We start from the raw sequence: 11,033 nt of genomic DNA, 5'->3' as shown, positions 1-11,033 counted from the left end.
AATTTCCTTGGTTGGGATCAATAAAGTATATCTATCTATCTATCTATCTATCTATCTATCTATCTATCTATCTATCTATCTATCTATCTATCTATCTATCTATCTATCTATCTGTCTGTCTGTCTATCTATCTATCTATCTATCTATCTATCTATCTATCTATCTAATTTAATCATTTTTGTCATAAACTTAATGTTGTAAATAAGATCTAAACACACACTGCCTCTTTAAGACCGCTCCTCCTCTTGGAGTTAAGCAGCAGCTGAACCCCTCCTACCTCTTCCTGATCTCAAACATTACGAGTTATATTCTGCCCAGATATTTCCTGGTTCTCAGATCTGACAGTTTAAAGACAAGTGGAAACAACACAGTGTGAAGAACAAGAGCCGACAAGCCCGTTTACAGCACATCAGCCAATGACTGTGAGGAAAAGCTGATGTTTGCTTTGGATCGGAGCACAACTCTTATCTGTTGATAGAAAGTGAAACTATCAGACGTTCACTGTGACTGAGAGGGGAAATGGCGCAGCGAGGATTTCAGCCGGACTCGGCAAAGTTTTGCTGTTCCATCTGTCTGGATCTGCTGAAGGATCCGGTGACTATTCCCTGTGGACACAGCTACTGCATGAGCTGTATTAAAGAGTGCTGGGATGGAGAGGAGCACAAGGAAATCTACAGCTGCCCACAGTGCAGACAAACCTTCACACCAAGGCCTGTCCTGGTGAAAAACACCATGTTAGCAGAATTACTGGAGGAAATGAAGAAGACGGGACTCCAAGCTGCTCCTCCTGATCTCTGCTACGCCGGACCTGGAGATGTGGCCTGTGATTTCTGCTCTGGGAGGAAACTGAAAGCCCTCAAGTCCTGTCTAGCGTGTCTGGCCTCTTACTGTGAGCACCACCTCCAGCCTCACTATGATATCGCTCCATTAAAGAAACACAAGCTGGTCGAAGCCACCGTGAAGCTTCAGGAGAACATCTGCTCTAATCATGATGAGGTGATGAAGATTTTCTGCCGTACTGATCAGCAGTGTATCTGTTCTCTCTGCTCCATGGATGAACATAAAGGCCATGACACAGTCTCAGCTGCAGCAGAAAGGAAAGAGAGGCAGAAAGAGCTCGGGGTGAGTCGGCAAAAAATCCAGCAGAGAATCCAGGACACAGAGAAAGACGTGAAGGTGCTTCAACAGGAGGTGGAGGAGATCAATCGCTCTGCTGATAAAGCAGTGGAGGACAGTGAGGAGATCTTCACTGAGCTGATCAGTTTGATGGAGAAAAGAAGGTCTGATGTGAAGCAGCAGATCAGATCCCAGCAGAAAGAGGAAGTGAGTCGGGCTGAAGAAGTTCAGGAGAAGCTGAAGCAGGAGATCGCTGAGCTGAGGAGGAAAGACGCTGAGCTGGAGCAGCTCTCACACACACCGGATCACACCCATTTTCTACTGAATTACCCCTCGCTCTCATGTCTCAGTGAATCTACAGACTCACCCAGCAACAACATCCGTCCTCTGAGCTACTTTGAGGATGTGACTGCAGCTGTTTCAGAGCTGAGAGAGAAACTACAGCAGTGGTCCCCAACCTTTTCTACACCACAGACAGGTTTGAGTCATGCAATTTTTTCACAGCCCAGGGGGGATGCGGGGCTGAGCGCTATCATTGCACGTGCCATTCGTGCACGACCGGGGGGAGGGGAGGTGCTGACCGAGGATATTCAGCGTCCCTTTCGTGCACAACCGGGGGGACGGGAGGTGATGACCAAGTATATTCCGCCTCCCTTTCGTGCACGACCGGGGGGAGGGGAGGTGCTGACCAAGGATATTCCGCCTCCCCTTCGGGCACGACTGGGGGGAAGGCAGGTGCTGACCGAGGATATTCCGCCTCCCCTTCGGGCACGACTGGGGGGAAGGCAGGTGCTGACCGAGGATATTCCGCCTCCCCTTCGTGCACGACCGGGGGGACGGGAGGTGATGACCGAGGATATTCCGCCTCCCCTTCGTGCACGACCGGGGCAGGGGAGGGTGCTGTACGAGGATATTGTGCGTCCCTTTAATGCACGATCGAGGAAGGCGGAGAGGCTGAGCGCTATCATTCGTGGACGACTGGGTGAGGGGCGGGGTGCTGATTCCACGTGACTTTCGTCCACGACCGGGGGGGGGGGCCTTACAGACCGAGATTAGTCCCTGTGCCATTTGTGCACAGAACAGGGGTTCTGTGCACCCTCCTAGTGAGGAATGGTCCAAGATCGCACTGACAGTGACTGGAGTGGATGTTTTACTGCCACAACCAGAGCCCAAGACCAGAGATGAATTCTTACAATATTCATATCACATCACACTGGATACAAACACAGCAAACACATGTCTGTCATTATCTGAGGAGAACAGAAAAGCAACATTAATGGCAAAAAAAACAAACAAAAAAACAAAAAAAAACAGTCATATCCCAGTCAGCCAGACAGATTTATGAAATTGTCTCAGGTCCTGAGTAGAGAGAGTCTGACTGGACGTTGTTACTGGGAGGTGAAGTGGAAGGGGAGAGTCCAGACCACATTCACTCAGCCTCTCCATGCTGGAGTCTGGTTTCCAAATTATATTGACGCCACTGCAGAGTTTTGTGAGCTCAAATAGACAAAAGTGATTAAAGCAGTTTTGTGTGAGATTCTGTCATCTATTTCTATAACATCTGTGTTGGTAAGCGCTTGTTTCTGTTGTGTTTCTGCACTGCACTGGCCACAGATCACCTGTCACTCAAACTGTGTGGGCGGTACTATGATTCTCTTTCTAGGTCTTAGGGTAACAACATCGGCTGAAATACAAAAGATGTGTCTATTTTTTTTTTTTTTTTTTTTTTACTTAAGAACTACACATATATGTCTTAATTTTAAAATGATTGTTCTGCAAAATATTTCATTGTATTTTTATTTTGCTGCTAAATGCTCATTGCAGTGGTTTCTCAGTCCTGCACTTCCCAGATTTTGTTCTTTGTCTGTTCAGCCGTGGTGGATATAGGTTGAACTCAATCAGTCCACAGTAGAGAGAAGCCAAATGAACTGCACTTCACAGGGAAATGTTAAAAAAAATATCATTGATTAAACTGTTGAAAGCTCTTTATGATTCTTAACTTCACTCAATATTTACAGTAACATGTTTTTGCTCTTCCTGTTATACTACTTAATGGAGTCAGAACTGTGTTTGCACTCGTCCTTCTTGGTAGCTGAATAGCTATTTGTTGATTTGGTTTCCAGTACTTTGTAACTATGATTTTTATTTTTATTTTTTGTTTGTTTTTTTTAAATGCAGTCCAAATGAACTGATTCTTCTTCTTGTCAGTGGGAAATGATTCATGTGTTCCTCCACAGTGTTGACATGCTGGTTTAACAGGTCGAGTGTGAGAATCACGTGACTACTGAGATAGAAATGTCTGTTATGAGATTTTAGTGATTAGGTGTGTCAACAAAATGGATGTTTATGAAAATGAATAAAAAAAAATGAATAAAAAATATTTCCAAGAATCAACAGTGTTTCTTCTGTTCTCATTCCAGAAAGTCTATCAACCAGCTGAAGAGAATCTGAAAATAACAGGACAGTGTGTCTTGACTGATTCACCTGCTAAAACACAAAGAAGTGCTGTAATGCCCTCCAAGCACAGCAGAAAAGACAAAGTGACAGGAGGGAGAAATACCTGCATTCAAAAGTCATTTATTACATTTTACTGTGTCTGGGATGAAATGAAACCAGCTTTGATGGACACTTTTAGCTCAGAACTGAACTGCATTTTCTTCACCTGTGATTGTGGATGCCATTCCCATTTTTCTTCTGTTATGAAACCAGAATTTTGAGGGATTTATTGAAATTTAAGGGCCAGTTTGAAATCCAGTGTGTTGCTATGACAGGACATGATGTGTTGGTGCTGAAACTGATGAATGGTTTCATCTCACATATAAAATACATTACAGGCCTTCAGATCACACAAAGTGCCATGAAACACACAGTCTTATACAATCTTATAATACAATCTGAGATACACATGCATATTTTCATTTAATCTGTGAGTTCATGTTTACATCAAATGCAATCAAAGGGCCTCGGACCCCATACTCCCGGAGCACCCCTCACAGGGCACCACGAGGGACACGGTCGAATGCCTTCTCCAGATCCACAAAACACATGTGGACTGGTTGGGCAAACTCCCACGAACCCTCGAGCACCCTCCGGAGGGTATAGAGCTGGTCCAGTGTTCCGCAGCCGGGACGAAAACCGCATTGTTCCTCCTGAATCCGAGGTTCGACTATCGGCCGAATCCTCCTCTCCAGCACCCTGGAGTAGACCTTCCCAGGTAGGCTGAGGAGTGTGATCCCCCTGTAGTTGGAACACACCCTCCGGTTCCCCTTCTTATAAAGAGGGACCACCACCCCGGTCTGCCACTCCAGAGGTACTGTCCCCAACCGCCACACGATGTTGCAGAGGCGTGTCAGCCAAGACAGCCCCACAACATCCAGAGACTTGAGATACTCAGGGCGGATCTCATCCACCCCCGCCGCTCTGCCACTGAGGAGCTTACCAACCACCTCAGTGATCTCAGCTTGGGTGATGGACGAGTCCACCTCTGGGTCCTGGGCCTCTGCCTCCTTAACGGAAGACGTGACGATGGGATTGAGGAGACCCTCGAAGTATTCGTTCCACCGCCCGACAATATTCCCAGTCGACGTCAGCAGATCCCCGCCTGCACTGTAAACAGTGTCGGCAGAGTACTGCTCATCACCTAGGACCTGTTTGCCATGGGAGACCCTAACAGGGGCAAAATGCCCCCGGCAACATAGCTCCCAGGATCATGTGGGCACACAAACCCCTCCACCACGATAAGGTGGCAGTTCAAGGAGGGGCAGTTTCACAGTTATTATGTGTAATTTATTCCACATCAATATGGATGTATAAAATCACAGGAACATTTGTAATCAGAGATTTTACTGTATTTTCCTCACAGACTTTCTTTGTTGGTGTTTTTCAAACAGTTGCTGCCTCTCAACACACAAATGAGAAATGACAATAGAACATAAAATAACAAAAAAGTGTATATATTTCTCATTTCAAAGAAGCATGCTGAACTATTGTAATTGCCACCTGACAATGTAAACTGAAGAAAAACATCAATAGCTTAGTTGACTATTATTGTTATCACCATTATTATCAACTCCACATCAGCAATATAATAAATAAAGTGGGCCTATTTTCTTGGAGTAACTTCCACTTTGACTTCTAAAGAAACTTCTTATGCCAACTTTTCTTTTTTTAGGACCCGTCCTGGCTGTGCCTTATTACCAAACACACACACACACACACACACACACACACACACACACACAGATGTGAATGGAAATGCAACCACTGATATTAAACTCCGTCCAGTTGAAGTGACTCAGGCAGAACAAACGCCCAACATGGAACAGCTGACAGTTGCAGATGCTCACAGACTGAAGCTGCAGCAATTTGGTCATAATTTCAGAAGCCAGTATTTTTTATTTGCACCTAAAACCTGATGACACTTAGGTTTGATACTAAGGCTGAGCAATTTTATCGATTCTGCGATATATATCGATATTTTGTTTCCCCAGAAAGTATCGATTTTTCAACCGCGAGTATCGATACATTAAACCCCATTCAAATCCCCCATGTTCCATCTGGCGCTCTGCTCACCGCCCATTTCCCCCCCTCGCTTGCAGGAAGAGCGATTAGGTGAGCCAGCCGCTAGTGTCGATGTAGAGCATTTCTAGCAAGTTACCCGTCTAGATACTTTTTTTACACAGACACCGATGTCTTTCTCTTCCTGTTTACGCAATCAGAGCTAAGAGATTCAGGAGAATGGCGGTGAATATAAATCCAGCACCTTCATATTTAAAAGCAGATGTGTGGGAGCACATCGGGTTTAAAAAGAAGAAGGAAAGCGACGATTTAGATAAAAGTCTGGCGGTTTGCAAGCTCTGTCACACTAATGTGAAACAGGGCTCTCAAGTCTCACGCATTGGGCGTGAGACACACGAATTTCAACCCGTTCACGCGCTCACACGCTACACTTTGTATTTCTCACGCAGAGAAATTACCAGGATAACGCCCACCAAGTTGCGCCGCTATTTTTTATAACAGTGGTAAGGCCCTATAATTTCCGCAATCACGGAATTGCGGTATCGCGGAATTAGCCAAATAAAACAATCTATTTTTAACGCGGGATATCGTGGAATTTGACATAATTTGAATGAAATGCTGTTTTTGTGTGGAATATGAACGTATGTCTGGCAAAGGCAAAGAAGATTTCCAGACTAGAGCAGCGCACTGACATAGATTGTGTAACAAAGTGAAGAGTTGCCACTCCGCTCTATTTTCACTGGCTAACAGCAGCACACTGGCTTAGCTTGTCTATTCAGAGAAGCAGTATCACTTCGGCTTTCAATCTATGTTATCACATGCACACTACTGCTCATTCATTGGTAGCTGAATTGTTAGGTCTGTTTGATAAGTAATTTACATTTTTTAAATAATAATTTAACATATTGTTAAATAATTAATAATAATTTAACATATTGTTAAATTATTGGAGTTATTTTTATTCTCCTAGTGGCAACTGACTACCTCATGTGTCAGTTTTGTTCACTTGTGATACTGCACTTTTCAAAGGCTTGTAAGCCACAGTTTGCACTGTTTCAATAAATCAGACTAATTTTCTCATAACATCTTTGATTCATTTTGTCCAGCATTTGCAAACTGTAGACTCTCTGTCCAGTCAGAGCCATATATTGTGTAATTGATCAATGCTTTCAGTTTTCAGTTCAATTAATTCAAGTCAATGGAACACTCACAAGATGTCACCAAAATCACTGTCCCTTTAAAATCTTTCAGAAAATGATGTAAGTGTATCGACTCGTATCGTTGGCCGAATATCGTGATATATATCATATCGTGAGCTGAATATCATGTATCGTATCGTGAGATTAGTGTATCGCTACAGCCCTATTTGATACATGCTAAAATGTTTATTAATTTAGAAGTTATAAACATGTTAGTCATTTCCAAAATTTGGCTGAGAGCAAGTGTTAATTGCAAGCCCGGTCATAACATTAAAAGATTCTCATTTGTGTTTATGCAAACCAGGCTTTCTAGTGAACTCACAGAGTAGACACTTAACCTTACCTGATATAAAATGGGCACCACAAACACGAGCATTTTTTATCGTGTCCTCAGTCCAGTCTACACGAAGCTACGTGATAGCCTGAAGCCACAGCCGCCTTCGGTTGCTCTGAAATGGTTGCGATCCGGTAGGTATCCTAAAGAACCTTAATCTGCCTTTAGAATGCCAATTTTGACAAGGTACACACAACAACGCGACATTTTGATGCTGTAGATGGTATTATTTAACGCTATTAACTTGTCCGGCCAGGGCAAAATAGTAGGACTTCTGTTACTAAATTGCACGCGCAGCTTTTCGATGATGTAGGCTGTAAACAGGTCTATGACATCACGCTCAGCGGTCGCCATGACAATCATACATAATATAGATCAACATAAGACGATAATTCCCGTTTACCAGTGAGCACCGTTGAGCTCCGTTGAGCAACGTAGGTTTCAGTTACTTGCTTGTGATTGGCCCGACCATATGTCACTCAGAAAACAGTCAGCCAATCAGTGGAGAGATGCTGATTCTCTCTTCTGATTGGCTAAACAAACCGTGCTGCCAGAGCTCTGGGAGAAGGGCAAGAGAGAGGAGCTGTGAAACTATATTTAGCAGACCACAGGTACTCAAAACCACAAATACATCTTGCTAGGGATATCAACAGTTAAAATAAACCCTGAGAAAGTGTACAGCATGGGGCCTTTAAATTAGTGTTTAGCGCTGTTTACTGTTTGAGAAGCATTTCACCTGGTTACATATGTGAAGCTTGTTGTTTGTTTCTGCTGTCATGGTTTGTAGCAGTAAAAGCAGAGAGAGCACAGCTTCACCAACTATTGAACTCAACACTTTTTTGACTTTTTGACTGACAGTTTTATTGATGACTAAGGTAGTAATGACTTGGAATGAAGTTGGTTTGTTGTTAAAAAAAAAAAAAAAAAAAAAAAAAAAGCTTTGATGTAGTTGAGCTACATTTTGTCATTTTATTGTAGCTCAACTTGCTATATTTCTCTGGTGGGGAGATTCAGTGTAGTGAAGCTTCATTTAATATTCAGTAACTGACAGCTTAGCTCACTACATTTTCCAAGTAGCTTGCCCAACACTGGGTATGAGACACTGTTGTACTTTGGGGAAACAAATGTTTTTTCTAACTTTGAAGCTTTTTATGAGGCAGTTTTAGGGGGAGGTTGGAGCTGAAGGGGTTAAAGGAGTTTCATTTCACTTCCTATTCTCAATGTCACTCTAGGGTTTTTTTTTTTGAACACCTTTCAGGACGTTACAACATATCAGCTATTTTTCTTGTTGTTTTGTAGAGTAAATACTGTGCAGTAAACCTGATCTACATTTTTCAGACTGTATCTGTTGGATCTGTTGTGTTGACTGAGCTGACTGAGTTGTCACTGACAGGAGGGTCATAATATAACTGGAGATAATTTTAGCTATTGGTTGAAGATGAAACTGAGACTCAGTCACACTGAGCCCAAATGCAACAGTTTAACTATTTTTGTCATAAACTTTACTTCATGTTGTAAATAAGAGCTAAACACACACTGCCTCTTTAAGACCGCTCCTCTTCCTGGAGTTGAAGCAGCAGTTGAACCCCTCCCACTTCTGTCTGATCTCAAACATTACGAGTTATATTCTGCCCAGATATTTCCTGCTTCTCAGATCTGACAGTTTAAAGACAAGTGGAAACAACACAGTGTGAAGAGCAAGAGTCGACAAGCCTGTTAACAGCAGATCAGCCAATGACTGTGAGGAAAAGCTGATGTTTGCTTTGAATTAGAGCACAACTCTTATCTGTTGATAGAAAGTGAAACTATCAAACGTTCACTGTGACTGAGAAGTGAAATGACGCAGCGAGGATTTCAGCCGGACTTGGCAAAATTTTGCTGTTCCATCTGTCTGGATCTGCTGAAGGATCCGGTGACTATTCCCTGTGGACACAGCTACTGCATGAGCTGTATTAAAGACTGCTGGGATGGAAAGAAGAAGAAGAAAATCTACAGCTGCCCACAGTGCAGACAAACCTTCACACTGAGGCCTGTCCTGGTGAAAAACACCATGTTAGCAGAGTTACTGGAGGAAATGAAGAAGACGGGACTCCAAGCTGCTCCTCCTGATCTCTGCTACGCTGGACCTGGAGATGTGGCCTGTGATTTCTGCACTACCAGAAAGCGAAAAGCCCTCAAGTCCTGTCTGGCGTGTTTGGCCTCTTACTGTGAGCACCACCTCCAGCCTCACTATGATATCGCTCCATTAAAGAAACACAAACTGGTTGAAGCCACCGTGAAGCTTCAGGAGAACATCTGCTCTAATCATGATGAGGTGATGAAGATTTTCTGCCGTACTGATCAGCAGTGTATCTGTTCTCTCTGCTCCATGGATGAACATAAAGGCCACCACACAGTCTCAGCTGCAACAGAATGGAAAGAGAGGCAGAAAGAGCTCGGGGTGAGTCGGCAGAAAATCCAGCAGAGAATCCAGGACACAGAGAAAGACGTGAAGGAGCTTCAGTAGGAGGTGGAGGAGATCAATCGCTCTGCTGATAAAGCAGTGGAGGACAGTGAGGAGATCTTCACTGAGCTGATCACTTTGATTAAGAAAAGAAGGTCTGATATGAAGCAGCAGATCAGATCCCAGCAGAAAGAGGAAGTGAGTCGGGCTGAAGAAGTTCAGGAGAAGCTGAAGCAGGAGATCGCTGAGCTGAGGAGGAAAGACGCTGAGCTGGAGCAGCTCTCACACACAGAGGATCACATCCATTTTCTACAGAATTACCCCTCGCTCTCATGTCTCAGTGAATCTACAGACTCACCCAGCACCAACATCCGTCCTCTGAGCTACTTTGAGGATGTGACTGCAGCTGTGTCAGAGCTGAGAGAGAAACTACAGGACCTTCTTAGTGAGGAATGGTCCAAGATCTCACTTACAGTGACTGGAGTGGATGTTTTACTGCCACAACCAGAGCCCAAGACCAGAGATGAATTCTTACAATATTCATGTCACATCACACTGGATCCAAACACAGCAAACACATGGTTGTCATTATCTGAGAGGAAAAGAAAAGTAACAGTAATGAGACCAGAACAGTCATATCCCAGTCACCCAGACAGATTTATTGAATGGTCTCAGGTCCTGAGTAGAGAGAGTCTGACTGGACGTTGTTACTGGGAGGTGGAGTGGAAGGGGAAAGTTTCAATAGCAATCTCATGTAAGGACATCAGCAGAACAGGGACCTGGGATGCATGTGGATTTGGACGCAATGAGAAATCTTGGGCATTGGTTTGTGAAAACAAGAAGTGCCACTTCAGACACAACAATATCAAAACTAAAATCCCGCTCCCTGTGTCCTCCAGAGTTGGTGTGTACCTGGACCACAGAGCAGGTATTCTGTCCTTCTACAGCGTCTCTGAAACCATGACTCTCCTCCACAGAGTCCAGTCCACATTCACTCAGCCTCTCCATGCTGGAGTCTGGCTTCCAAATTATATTGAAGCCACTGCAGAGTTTTGTGAGCTCAAGTAGACAGGAGTGATTAAAACAGTTTTGTGTGAGATTCTGTCGTCTATTTCTATAACATCTGTGTTGGTAAGCGCTTGTTTCCGTTGTGTTTCTGCACTGCACTGGACACAGATCACCTGTCACTCAAACTGTGTGGGCAGGACTATTATTCTCTTTCAAGGTTGATTGATTGATTGATTTGGATCCCCATTAGTTGTGGCAAAGGCACAGCTATTCTTCCTGGGGTCCTACAATAATCTTTACGACGTGTCAATGCAATTAACATCATATACAATACAATCCATGTTCTAATACAACGTAAAATAAAATAAATGAAAATAAATAACCAAAAATACACAGACAAAACAGCTCCTCCAAG

General features: G+C 43.7%; 1 pseudogene; it reads left to right on the top strand.

Moving 5' to 3' along the window:
• The first annotated feature begins 308 nt into the window (after positions 1-308).
• On the top strand, positions 309-10,718 carry LOC115375911 (tripartite motif-containing protein 16-like; annotated as a pseudogene).
• Positions 10,719-11,033: the final 315 nt, after the last annotated feature.

Source organism: Myripristis murdjan, chromosome 17, assembly GCF_902150065.1.
Source record: "Myripristis murdjan chromosome 17, fMyrMur1.1, whole genome shotgun sequence".
Lineage (NCBI taxonomy): Eukaryota > Metazoa > Chordata > Actinopteri > Holocentriformes > Holocentridae > Myripristis > Myripristis murdjan.
This window is presented reverse-complemented; position numbering and strand designations above follow the sequence as displayed.